Here is a 14,835-nt window from a genome sequence, read left to right on the forward strand (position 1 = left end):
ATAGCGGTAAACTATTTAGAAACAGCTGTGATTTCACGCATCCATACACCATTTCACCAATCAACTTGTTTTATGCCTCGTTTATATTCCACACCCAAGCATGTACAATGACAGCTCCTGCAGCCCAAGTAGATATCACTTTTGTAATAAAGAGCCCAATTAAATGGAGATCACGGGAAAAGTTGGATATGATCAACTGCCAGTGGTGGTAGCAGGCAGAAAGTGACTTTGCCATGTGTCACAGTACATGGGGGACTGAACACACACAGAAGTCCTGAATTAAAATTCTCTTTGAAATATGGTACATCAGCAGAGGCCAGGTGAGTACTCTTATATCCACAGTGTCAGCCTTTAAAGAAAATGGGATTTTTCTGACATACAACTTATGGTGTACAAAAATTGTCCTGATCTGAATAACTTCACAAAGAAAATTAGCTTTGGGATGGTCAGGTTCTAAAATATTCCTTGATGAGTGAGGTTTGAACTTAAGCTCGCTCTGTTTTCCAGGCAGTCTGTAAACAGTGTTCTATGTTATTACAGCAGCTGATATTTATTTATGAACAAACACAGCCCTCCTGATTATTCTCAGGGAGCTTTTGTTTCTGTGCCAGGGAAGATTTCACTATTGATTAGACCAGCATAACTTAATTCTCATCTAATTCTAAGAATTTTTGAGGTAGAGGTTTGTGTGCCTTTTTGGATTCAGCAGCTGCTGCTGTTCAAAAGGCAAAAAGCATTAGTCCCCTACCCTGTTTATGAAGTCTAGTTTGTCAGCATGAGGCCTCTCATAACAGCATGTCGATTTTATCTGGAAAAAGTGCACCTGGTTGCCTTAAGCTGTTTGCATTAAGATATTGTTTTGTTTGCAGGTTGAGAATGTGAGGTCTTTTTTTTTTTAAATAATTAACAACACTTATAAATAATCTTGGTAGTGTGCATAGTTTTCTCTGTATCACTTACAGTACCAAGCAAACTCTGCTTGTGTTTTTTTTTACACTCATGCTGGGAGTTTGACATGTTGGATGTCTTGGAATGAGGACAGTAAGCTGACTTCTTTCACCTCAGTGGCAGTTGATTTCCCAATTTGTCAGATGCTTTTGCTTTCTAGCAAGACAAATAGATTTTCAAAATAAACCTGAGTTTGAAAACACTTTACCTCTAGAAACGGCTGTTTGAGTGAACTACATCATTATTGTGTTGCTCATTTCTGTAACTGCCTCAATAGTTTTGACTCATGCCGTGCTTAACTCTGCTCCCATCTGTCAGTCTACAGTGTGTCTATATTTCAGTGGTGGCAGAGATGTGGTGATTAGTGATTACCAGTAAACCAACCAGTACCTCCTAAGGTAAAAGACCTTATGCCCCCCCCCCCCCACACACACACGTCATATTGATGATTCATTTTTAAATAAATAATAAGACACATAAGACGTTAAATATAACAAGGCATTCCTCCTCTACCCACTAAAGCAGAATCAAATACTGATCTCTTAATGTCGATTGTCAGTGCTCAGCTCGTGTGTTTCCCAGTTGAAGAACCTGATTGTGTAGCTCAGTAGGCATTTGCACCAAGCTTTTGTCGAAGTAACTGTAATGAAAGGAGTGACCGCCGAGTGGTGTTTCCCAAGGTCCAGCTGCCTGATTTGATAATGGGTTAAGAGGAAGTGGCTGGCGGGCCACACTAAGTAAATATTCAGCAAAAAGCGCTGCAAGCTGGCAACCAGTGCAAACTACCTTTGCATGACAATGAGGAAGCTAGCATGAAGTGGCTTCCTGGCTGTCTGGCCTCAAGGAATGGCCAAAGAGAAAAAGGCAAAGCATTCCCTCTGTATTTTTGCATGTTATCTTTATGTACTTCTCTGTGTCTGACTGGATCATGATGAAAGGATTCAATCTTGAAATTTAGGCTTAGATATTAAGGATGATTTTTTTTGTTGTTTTTGTTTGGTGTGGTGCAATATATCATTTGTAGAATGTCCTTGATCTGGAGGCAAACTATTTATATTCAACACAGATTTGGCTTGGCTTACTCACAAAGCAACTCTTTTCTTCCTCTCTTTTATGGGTCATTATGACGACCAGTATTAGCTTCTTGGGGATAGTCAGGACTCAAAACTAGACTCCCAGAGCCTCTCCTCCTATCAAGGAGTCTTATTGTCTTAGAACTGTGTCGTTTTCAATTGTCAAATTCAATTCCTGAGGGGGTCCAAATTAAATAATCACATATTTGTTCAGGATGCACAAATTGTGAAATCTTTGGCTGAGAGCATTACAGATGAGTTTGTGTAAGTGCAACCAAAAAAGTAATCATAGAAAATAATTTAAAAAAAATACAATTTTAAAGTCTTTTCACAGTCTGTTGCCCACTGCTATCTATGAATGTTTTATTTGATGATAGGCGATGGTTGTCAAGGCGAAAATCAGCTGGTACAAAGAAAAGGCCGATATATCAATGCATCCCTGATATTTGCAGGCTAGTTAAGGCATTGAAACTGATTCACATTTGAGCCACTTCTTTTTGTCATCTATACTGAATTGTATAGTATAGACATATACTTAAACCAGCAAGCTTTACCAATTTCAATCCCAGCATGTTTATTTGCCTTACTGCTGTCCAGAATCTGTTGTCTCCATGACTTCCAATACGTTTCAAACTCAAACTTGAAACAATAGATACTGTCACACAATGTAGTCTGAGCACAGTTAAAACTGGGGCTTTACTGTACCTTCCTAGTGCTCCTTGGGATACGACAGAAACATAAATCAAATCCATAGTTCCTGCAGTAATAATAATAATGGAATTTTATTCATAAATGCCTTTCCAGGCACTCAAGCACACACCTTCTAGCAAACAGAAATGTAACAAGACATTACTACGGTGCAATAGGGATTCTAGTTTTGACACGGCAAAGGATAAAATTACATACAGGAAGTCATCAGGGCATGTGAGTAGTAGGAATGTCATATCGAACCATAAAAAAGCGAAGTGTTCAGTACACAACCCCAGGATCAATATGCATATAATCACAATTTCTTGGTTTCACAGGAAAATAAAAGATAGACGGTGTGTATGTGTATCTGTTTACTCACACATGCAGGGATGGCTCATAGTCCTACCCTCAAAGATGTGTTTGAATCATTTCCAGTGAATGTAGATGAGTGTTTCTACTTGAAGAAATACAAGATAAGAGGGGGATTCTTTCAGGAAAACCTCTCTACCTTTCTGTTAAGCTCAACATTGACTGACTTCCAATTTTTTTTTTTAAGAAATAACAATGTTTATGATTTCTAATGGACCATTGGGCAAAGTAGACCTGATTGCAGAATCTGTGCTATTGGGTAGTTATATGTTAGGATTTAATTTCCAAGAAAGCAGTCAAATAGTAATGCAAATAGAACAGTGGCATTAGACTTACTATAGTAGTAGTACTTGATGTTATAAACACATTCATTTATACTCAAAAAAGTGCTTACATATTATATATTTTATTCATTATTTATTCATAATGTAGATCATGAAGACCTGAGCCCTTAATTTCATTCTGTTCATGTTTTTACATGTTGGGAATGACAATAAAGGATCCCTGAATCAGTGGAACTGAATTGACCAAGTTTTAGAATATGGAGTGTTACATGGCCAAGGTCCAAAAGGTAGTAAGTATGAGAGGGCCCAAAACAGAGCCTTAAGCCTGGTTTGTGCTTCTGCGTCGCGGCGACGCCGTACTTACGCCGTTGACGCAGACGCAGACCACTTCGCAGAGGTAGACGTGCACCTCAAAAAAATCCTGACTACGCGACGCGTCTTGACGTGAACGTCAAGGACTGTGATTGGTCCGCTCAGAGGAGGTCGCCGAATGCATGAGGAGGTGGAGGAACCTCAAGAAGTCATGTTTGTCATGTTCAAAGTTTACAGTTTGATTCATGAAAGCAAACAGTCGTTCAAAGAAAAGCGCTGGACTTTCTGTTGTAAATAGTTTTGTTTTGGAATCCAACAAGAGCCCCCGAAACCATAGAAACCATCCCTCGACGCAGAACTATAAATGCTCAGTGACGGCGTCGCGTCGACAACGCAGAAGCATAAACCAGGCTTTAGGAGGTCCATTGCTAGGGACTGGAAAGGACCCCCAGTTTTGAAGTTGGACAGAGCAAATGAAGGAAGAGAGATGTGACCTCAAATAGTAGGGAAGGGTGTGGGATCTCACTCCAGGAACGTGGTGTGAGACGGTATCAATGACTTCACAATTATAGGTTAGATTTTGGCAGCAAATTATTGTATTTGAAAGTTACATGAGTGAAGTCTTCACCTTTTTTTGTTTTGTTTTGTTTTTTGTACGATGAGGATGGCTTGTTGATATTTTTAATTTGGGCTTTAAAAAGGTCTTTAGAATGTTGCATTGAGAAGGAGAGTACATTCTACATTTTTATATTCATTGCTGGTAGTTTTGGCTATGGGAAAAGCACCCCTGTAATGAAGTATGTGTTCATCATACATATTTTAATGAACAACAAGGCCAGTTTTTGCATGAAGCCATTCTAGACTATGACCTTTAGCATTAAGCTGGCATAATTCAGGAGTAAATCAAAGGGAAACAAAGGGAACAATGGGTAAAGGAGACAGTCTGTTTTTCCTTCTACAGTAAAACACCCCATTGCAGTTGGAAAGAAGTTTCATCTGGGGCGGATAAATTGTCAGCTCCAAGAGCAAATAGAGCAGATATTCTATAATTGTATGAGAGGATGTGGAACACAAGAGGCCAAAAAAGGTGAAAAATCATTATTTGACTTGAATAGTTAATGATCAGTGTCTTGGATATTCTTTGGTAAGTGGTGTGTAGTATAAGGGACTTAGAGGAAACATACATAAACACAGCTAAGGAGCATACTTTTACTTTTCCCTGTAAAATATCATGAGACCAACCCTTTTCAAGAGACATGGTGTTGGCAGCAGGGGTTAATTTGAGCCAGATCCTGTCGGAATATGGTCTGGCACCTCTGACTTTTGGCCTCCCTGTGTTCCGATACTTATTTGGGCATATACAGTACCTGTTGTATTAAAAACATAAATAAATAAACTTAAATAAAAACATTTAAGAAATGTTTAAAATAATAATGTACATATTTTAATTTACAGAACAAAACCTACGAATTTCATGTTGTTTATTAAGATTTAACGTCATTTGAAACATTTGAAAGAGTCAGAGATCTGTTGATGTACTGATGCCAACAAACCACGCCCCTACTATTTCAACGGCAACATGTCAAAAAGACAGTTAAATTTGCTGTCTTTTTCAAAAAGAAGGAAGAGTTGCGTGACGCTTCAAAAAAGTCAGAAAAGCCTCCACAAGCGGCAACGAGGGCAGCTGCAGCGGTCATGTTGACGATCAAAATCAGCTGCAGCAGGAGGCTAGCGCTGCCACAGCTAGCCAGGTTCACCTACAGCTAGCCAAGCCAGGGCAGGAGGTTAGCGCCACCACAGCTAGCCAGGTTCACCTACAGCTAGCCAAGCTGGGGCTGGAGGCTGGCACTGTGGCAGCAGCTGGCCAGGTTCACCTACACTTAGCCAAGCCAGGTCTAATGTGATGTGGGGTGTTTTGGACAACTAAATGGTGAGCATATTGTCTAATAATAGGCTGCTGTGCCAATCTTTAAATACAGTGATAATAATGGAAGATTTGTGTGATTATTGTGAGCTCTTTTTTTTTGTGTTTGTTTTACTAGTTAGACCTGTTGAGAAATTAATTGCTGACTGTATATGTCTGCTGTATGTTTAAGTCCCACCTGTGGTGATGTAGGCATTTGCCTGTGCTGCGCAGAGTAGCCTAAAATAATTGTAAATTATCGTCATAACATTTATACCATGGATAATTTAAATTGAGGCTTGTAAGTTCCACAGCATGGCAAGTTGGCATTTGTATGTTGTTTTCTGTATACTTTTCGGGACCTGTGCCCCTCTCTCATCCCTGGAGCCTATCCCAGCTGGTCACACTCACAGTCACACCTATGGAGTATCAATCAGCCTAGTCCCCATTTTCATGTCTTTGGACTGTGAGAGGAAGCCGGAGTACCAGAGAGAACCCACTCGGGCACGGGGAGAACATGCAAAGTCCACACACAAAGATCCCGTGCCCGAGCCGGGACTGGAACCTGGAACCTTCTTGGTGTGAGGCGACAGTGCTAAACACTGCACCACCGTGCTGCCTATGACAGCATAAAATATTAAAAAATCACAAATATTAAAAGTCCCCAACTTTATCTTTGTCTTACCCAAAGTGTTATCATCACTCTCCTATCCTCCAGTGTACAGAGGGTTGAGGAATCTGCACTCAGAATCTATACTTTTAATTATCCCTTCTGAAGACAAGTTGATATGGGAGTATTGCTTGAAATTTGTATTTTTCGACAAGGTATTTAGTTGTTTAAAAAAAGTCAAGTTATGCCATCACTTTCCTAGCAACTTCAACAATGTAGACCGGTGTTGGAGAAACAATTTTATGGCTGTAATGAAATTTTAAATGCCCTGGGATATCATTATACATCCCAACACTATTGTAAACAAACCCAGAAATTGTTTGAGCAAGAGTTATGTCATACTACCACAGCGACTCAAATGGAGTAAATTTGTTAAAGTTAATTCAGTAATACAGGACCCTAGTTGATGAGGGAATGGATATTAAATTGCATGTCTATGTTAGCTCGAATGCAATGGTCGCAGAGTTTATCCAGTCCTTTAAGGAGGGCATAAGATGGCAAAAATAGCTTCAGTTAGTCAGTAGAAAACTAGAAGGATCATATTGATTTGCATCGTCAAAGTTGAGGTGCTGCTTGGAACCAGGCTCGTCACCTCGTACCAGTAGTCACCAATAGAGTCATACTTGGCCTTCAGTGCATTGCCGCATTGGTATTCTTTAGTTCACACAGGAAACCCTTTCAGAGAAAGAGAGTGTGTGCCACTGTTGACCACTGCATGTTTTGGTGGTTGATGGACAGTTTGACCTGTGTAGTGTGATGTGTGCAACATGTAGCTGGCCAGTAATTAATAAAAACATAAATCATTCAGCTGAAATTTTTTTTCTTCCCAGCAGGTAGGGCGTTTGACATGTGATTTGAATGGCCATCCATTTTCTGCGTGTCTTCACTGTCTGCTTCTGATCAGTTTATTTATAGGTCACAGACAGTAGATAATTCAGGCATTGGTCTTAATCTGCCAGGCTTTTGGTACCTTAAAATGCTGCAGTGTCAGCCCTTGTTACTGTCAGCCCAGCAGACCAGCTTGTGTGAGGCCATTCTCATTATTTGCCATGTCCATCACTTGCCTGGCAACTGGGCTGTTGTGTTGGGGGAGATATTATAGCTTGGGCTGCTCCACTCGTCTCTCGCCCGACATTTCCCCTTAAACTGTTTTATTTACAATACAGAATGAATGGGTGGTGGCCAGGGAAAGCTGGCTGTCACCTGGCTTTGTCAACACTGCAACAAAAAAATTGGCTGTATTTCAGTTGCTAGGTATTTTCACTCCTCGGCCTAGCTCTCACATTCTCCTCCCTTTCTTTTCTGTCACTGTTTGCTGTCGTCCACAAACAGCTGTAGTCATATGCCACACACACACACACACACACACACATATATACTCACACACACACACACACACATACTTTGATATGTCTTTTGCTGATGCAAACACACTCATTTATTCCCACTTGTAATTATCAATTTTAAATCGCCAAAGCAATGAAATCAGGAGTAATGATCACAAATTTTGTTTGCATCTTTTAACTTGTAACTGTTCCGTGATAAGGACAGAAATCAAGAAGTGTCTGTGTTCATCAATGTTGGATGTGAGCTCTAGATTGATATCAAAGCAGGGAAATGAAGGTTGAATATTGACCTTTCCATTTCACAGTTCTCCTTCTGGGGCACTAATTTTAAGGCTTTCAAAGTTGTCCTTTCAGTGTGATCTATGGATTACAGCCCCATTCCTCAAATACAACAGTGTCAGGTAAGTCTTAAAGGAACGCTGGCTAGCATTAGCTCCCACAACATCGTGTCATCCAGACCTCTCCTGACATACTTCCTTGATTGCAGTTCCCTGTCTCCTCTCAAATTCAAGAGAACTCCCAAGAGATGCTTTCTCATCTCAAGGACTTTCAATCTTGCTTCTTTTTCTTTCCCCCACTCACTTTCACCCCCTGGTGTCTTTCTCTCACTTATTTTCAAAGCTGACAAATGAAGAGGATAAAGAGCAGGGGGATGGGGGAAGCAGCTGAGGGAGGAGGTTGTGGAGGGTTAGAGATAGAGAGCTGATTAAATTAGAGAAACACGCTGGACTTGACACTATACTAATGAGCACTACAAAGGATTCCAATGATGCCCCTGGAGGTGTGTGAGGCATCTTACACATGATACAGCAGGGAGAAGTGTTCAAATGTGTGTGCACAATGTATGTGTTAGCGCATGCATGTTACTCACAAAGGTGAAGTGGAGGGTACCTTGGGACTACCCTGTCCCCTCACTATAAATGTGGAAACCCATCTAATTGCTGTTGAAGGCCGATAAGACAAGATTCTCTGTAGCTCCCGAAGGAGAAGTTGACTGGAGAGAATTCGTTGTTTGGAGCATGTCAGGGCATTTTGGTGTTTTTTTGTTTGTTTGTTTTTTTCAGAAATGTGGGTATATGGGGGAAATATGTTTACCTAATCGGTCCCCAAGGGGGTTTGAGACTAGCAGTAAATAGAGGTTGGGTAGATGGATTGATAAAATGCTTTTCCTATCTCTTTACTGGCAAAGATTTTAAAGAGTGTCGATTTGTCAGCGACCCATGTGAAATTTGTGTGTGTGTGTGTGTGTGTATGTGTGTATGTGCGAGAGAGAGGAGCTGAGCCCCGCCCTTGATGAAAGTATAGCACAACTGTAAATTACGCTGTGGTGGAAGCTGATATACAGCGGGTAAAATAAGTATTGAACGTCACCATTTTTCTCAGAGAATATATTTTCTAAAGGTGCTACAGACATTCGTTTTTTTACTAGATGTCGGCAACGACCCATGCAAAGAAATCAAATCTTAGATGTCCATAAATAAGTTATGTGCTAAAAAATGGGATAGCACAGGGAAAAAGTATGAAGACATGGAGGTGCAAAAAGGCACAGAAAATGAAGACACCTGCTGAAATTTATTAGTAGTTAGAAAGCAATCCTGCCCCTTGTCAGTGCAAATTAATACAGTATCAGCTGGTTCAGTTCCAAGTAATGGCCTATAAAAAGGTGTCTCATTGCCAGGGTCTCGCACAAGAAACATCTCATGATGGGTAAAAGCAAAGAGCTGTCTTAAGACCTTTGCAACCTTATTGTTGTAAAACATGCAGATGGCATTGGTTACAGAAGGATTTCCAAACTTCTGAATGTTCCAGTGAGCACTGCTGGGGCTTCAATCTGGAAGTGGAAACATTATTTCACTGTAAACCGGACACGACCAGACGCTCCTCGCAAGATTTCTGACAAAGGAGTTAAAAGAATTATCAAAGAGCTGTCCTAGAGCCAAGGACAATTTGTGGAGAGCTTGAGAAAGACCTAGAATTGGCAGGTACAATTGTTTCACAGAAAACGATAAGTAACGCACTCAACAGCCATGGCCTGTATGAATGCTCACCATGCAAAACTCCATTGCTAAAGAAAAAACATGTTTAAGCTTGTTTTAAAGTTTGCTGCACAACATTTAGACAAGCTTGTGAAATACTGGGAGGATATAGTCTGGTCAGATGAGACCAAAATTGAACTCTTTGGCTGCCATGATACACACCATGTTTGGAGGTCAAATGGCACTGGACATCACCCCAAAATCATCCTTACACAAAGTGAAGTTTGGAGGTGCTTCTTGTAACTGAAGGGAGGATGAATGGAAAAATGTACTGAGACATTCTTGATAAAAAATCTACTGCCGTCTACCAGGAGGATGAGGATGAAATGAGGGTGAACATTTCAGCAAGACAATGATCCCAAATATAGAGAAAATAAAGTTGCTGGAATGGCCATGTAATCGCCTGACTTGAATTAAACAGAAAAATCTTTGAAAAGAACTAAAGATCAGAACTCATAGAAGAGGCCAAGGAAACCTTCAAGATTTGAAGACTGTTTATTTGGCAGAATGGGCCAAAATCACACCTGAACACTGAACACAACCAGTTTCTCAATACAGGAGGCATCTTGAAGCTGTTGTTACCAACAAAGGCTTTTATGTGAAGTATTAAATAAATTTAAGTGTGTCCAATACTTTTTCCCTGAATTCTTCCATTTTATTACACATAATTAATGGACATCTAAGTTTTGATTTTGATTTTGATTTTTTTATTTATTTTTTTTGCATGGGTTGTTCACGACATTTGGTGAAAATTTCACGTCAATTGCACCTTTGGAAATACATTTACTGAGAAAAAGAATGACGTGTTCAATGCTTATTTTACCAGCTATATTGTATCTTCTTTTGCTCACAAGACACTGTAAAAACACATAGTGTCTGCAGGGAAAGCTAACTTTTAAAAAAATTAATTTCCTCTACAGTAGAGTCAACCTTTCTTGTTTCCTGCCTCATGGCACTTCACAATATCTTAATTGTACCTGATAGTGGGCTTGTTGCAATTGCCAATCAGATCGTTTGCCAGCGATTGAATGGAAATATTGTGATTGGTTCCTTCAAAGTCGATTTGGATCGCCTACCAAGTAATTTACCATCATAACATGCTTTTTTTAATCTCTGTAATTACATATTACCTTTTTTAATACATTATTATTGCAGTGCTCCCCACTGCATGCGTTGTGAGATGTCGTTTCTAGCGGAGCGACATGTCAACCCTGGGAAGGCATAGTTTGACAGATTAATTACATGAATCCTTAATTATGAACCAATTATCCTACTGTCCACTGTTTCTTTCCATTGCAGACACCCTTTTTCTCTGTTTTTAATATGCATCTCCTTTGCTAAATATTTTGAAACTGCTGTTGTACACTCAAAACATTTCATGCTGCCTTGTTTGTATTTTACACCTTTTGCAAAAGCTGCTATTAACGAGGACTGGCCAGCTGCATTTGTGGTGCTCGACACAGTTTAGCAGCCTCAGAGGGCTGTCAAGACAAATAAATTAGTAGTCTCCATGCCTTTCCCTGCCACACGTCTTTTGCAAAACTAGCATATAGGCTGTGTCATTTCAATAGGCTCTCATTTGGCATTTGAGCAAAACCCAAAATAATCCCAAATAGGAGAATTGCCATTTTTCTTCACTACTTACTCAGTTTATCTTTAATTAATCCGCCATGCTTGCTGTCTGGCAGTGGCATAACTCCTCCCACCCCTCACATGATCACGTCGTAAACCGGCAACAGGATTGCCCAACCCAACCTGGTAGAAAACACTGGTAAATGCCAGCATTAATTCACGAATCCCTCTGTCCTGTTTTTCTGGCCCATTTCCTAGTTCACACAGTGGATTGAGGAAGGTAGTTTTGACATCTTTTCTCCCTACCCAGCTTTTCCTTTGAGATTCCAAGGTGCTTCCCAGCCATACAGGTGAGCATCAAGGAAGAATCCTTATCGGCTGCTGTAATCCTCAACTCAAACGTCAGCCACCATGTGAAGAAATAAATGTCTTGTCGTTTGACACGTTTGAGGAATAGAGACATGTCACCTGGAAGCCTTCAGGCTGAAAGTCTGCCATGTATCAAATTTAATTTAGATGTGTTCCTTGATATTAATGAATGGAATACCCTAAAAATGCCTGACTCGCATTTGTAAACATGGCAGTGAGGAGTAAATTGCTACAGACAAATGGAATATAAAACAAGGGATTTTTTATTGAGTACTGGCAACAAAGGCGCTCTTGATGTATTTCAAGGAATTGCAATGACTTGAGTGAAAAAATATGAATGTTATCAAGAAATAATAATGGTATTTCAGCCATCCAGTGAGTCCCTGGATAGCTTTGCATATAGGTTATAATATCCCTCCTGCAATGGTGGTCGTGATTATGACCCTCCTCCTCCATATGACGGAAGAACTTGATTCATTAACATTGATTTGAACAGGTAGTGCTTGTATTGACGCAAATCTCCTGGCCAAGACCACACAAGAAATCATGGTATTTCATTTAATTCATAATCTGACATGGGGACCATCATGAAAGACAAAAAAGGGTGTCCCAGCATTTTGAAGGTGTTGGGCTGAATTCCCCTTTGGTGTGTGATTTGGTTGACATCTGATGACTGCAATGCAAAACCCTAGCGTATGATTCAGAATGCTACATTCCCTGAATAAATAAAATAAGATAAGATAAACCTTTATTCGTCCCACAGTGGTGAAATTGGCACCGTTACAGCAGCAGAAACAGAAGCAGCAGCAGAAAAAGTACAGATCAATAAATAGCAGAAACTACAATAAACTACAGTAAAACGATAATACGCTATGATACACTATCATGAATTACAATCAACTACAAATGTACCTTCAGTAATTGTATTTCAGGAGTATTTAGGGTTTTTCCCTTCAATTCTCCACTTCTTTGCTCATTTTACTGGCACTACCCATTAGCTTAACAGGGTCATGCTTACAAGCATCACAGTTTCTCCCACTTTACATTAATAGGAAGTAAGGTGTTTCAAATGTAAATTAATGTAACACAGAATGCTGAGGCATGAATCACAGTAATGACATGTCAGAGTATGGCAGTTGTTGAGGGCCGACAGCTGGAGGTGTGAAGAAACAGAAGGCTGCACAGCTTCCATACCGCCACGTGGTCTACGCCTTTCAGTACTCTTCATTCCAGTTCATTATCCAGAGAAAGACGGTTGTGGCTTGATGCTCCCTTTGAACTCCCATCTTGTTTCACACTCGCGCAGAAGCACACATTTGGCTGGTGTCGGATATGTGTTTTTCTGCTTCCAGCTACTGTCAAGGTTAAGTGCAGTGGTCAGTTCCTAAAGGGCACTGATGGTGATTAAGAAAGAGGGCAAAATATAAGTTATCTCAACCCCAAATCTTCTGAATACAATAATGGAAACCGAGTCTGCATCCACGTAAGTGAGACGTTATGGATGCAGATTAATTATTATCTCACATTTTGAAATCTGATGTTCTCACATCAGGGATAATAAACAAACAACTTAAGGCTTGTAGGCAAAGCGAGAAGCAAATGCAGGCTGTTAAAATAATCACTTGTGGCGGATAGATTGTGCTATTAATGGATGCAGACAGGGGTTAATACTTTATTTTCCCTTATTATAAGGTATGTTTACCCTCGTGAGTCAATGCATTTGCATCTATTGCTGGCTCTCGGTGCTGGATGAATACCCCAAGTCACTCTACTTAAAATTCAAATGTCTGTAACAGCAAGGGTTAGTTGAGGGTTACTGGATGCTACACTTGCCTCAGCATTTCAAATGACAGCCTTTGCTCCTTTATTCTCCATTCCAGCTTCATTAGTGCAGCAGACCCTATTTATATTAAATAGTGGCAGTGGTCAAACTGGGATTGTGGAATAATGAATCATTGTTATGGCCTCAGTTGTCCAGCTCTCACTAAGACTGTCATTCAAACTGTCCTCTAGAAAACAAATCAGTTGACATGTTATTCTCAAACTTGTAAGTAAGGTAACTTTCATAATGCTGGGTTCAGTTTCTGGAACTTCTCAGGTCCTTTCTGTGTGGAGTTTGCATGTTCTCCCCATGTCAGAGTGGGTGTTAAGAGCATGTATGTCAGGCTTCCTGACCTGGAGTTGGTCCTTGAGCACTGCAATTGCACAGCTCCACAAAGGGTAGGTTCAGTGCTGAGGACAAAGCTTGTATCCATGTACAATGAGGATAAGCACTTTTTCCTCTTCTTAAATTACACTTGTGCTACACCAAGAGTTAGATAAGTGTCAGGTATTAGAGAAGGCTGTCAGAATCTTTTCAATGTTTGCCGTGTTGGTAACACACAGCTTGCTATGTGCATACAATTAATATCTCAAAGGCTGATTATGGCGGTTTTATATTTCTCTTCAATGCAGCACCATTTCACCAGTTTTACTAATGACTAGGAGTTGATCGGGTATAAGTCTTCAGTCAGAGACAGTGTTAATCCTGTTGGATGACTCTCTGTTGCTCATGATATCATCAACATATTGTGTGCAGTCACGTATAAGTGAGTACTCACATGTCATACAGGATTAGATTTGCCTAACAAAAAGACCTTCATGTCCCTCTTTGTATTGACGAGCATATTGCTGTATTTTATTGAGGATTTTAATTTTGACAGGCTAGCTTAATTATAGAGTAGACACAGGTGACAGACACTTTTTACCTTTTATCTGGATGTTTTAAATTCTATCCCCCACCCCTTCCTCCTGTCATGCACAAGACATTCTGTCAGAAAAAGACTTATGTAATAAGTCCTATCCAAACATCCAAAGAAACGCTTGCTCCAAAAGTAGGTCAGTAAAATAATTACACAGATGAATAAAAAGGAAGAGAAATAAGAGAGAACAGGGAGAGGAAGGAATAACTTCAGAGCAGGGGCTGATAGGTTTGTTTGATAAACATTCTAAATTATAAATAGATTGGAGTGTAACCCTTTCTTTGCCCTTTATCCTCTGTGGGACTGCATTAATTTGTCTGAGAACATTTCCATGCCTTTTCACATGCCTCTCCGTCCTTGTGAACTCCAGGTTTAATAGAGTAGTATGGCTGATTGTAACACAACAAAAAATGTTGCACTTTAAGATGAATACATTGTAAGTCCTTGTAAAACAAATAGCCTCATGCATCATAGGGCAGTGGATCTGACAAGTGCCTGCGCTCTGCTCAGCCCAGCAGAGAG

At 40.1% G+C, this 14,835-nt stretch overlaps 1 protein-coding gene across 1 annotated transcript in view; it reads left to right on the forward strand.

Moving 5' to 3' along the window:
- Positions 1–14,835, forward strand: part of cpped1 (calcineurin-like phosphoesterase domain containing 1) — a 51,385-nt gene that overhangs the window by 5,295 nt on the left and 31,255 nt on the right. The window lies entirely within an intron of this gene.

This window comes from Aulostomus chinensis, chromosome 23, assembly GCF_037954235.1.
Source record: "Aulostomus chinensis isolate RoL2024-O1b breed Wild chromosome 23, RoL_Achi_v1.0, whole genome shotgun sequence".
In the NCBI taxonomy this organism is placed as follows: domain Eukaryota; kingdom Metazoa; phylum Chordata; class Actinopteri; order Syngnathiformes; family Aulostomidae; genus Aulostomus; species Aulostomus chinensis.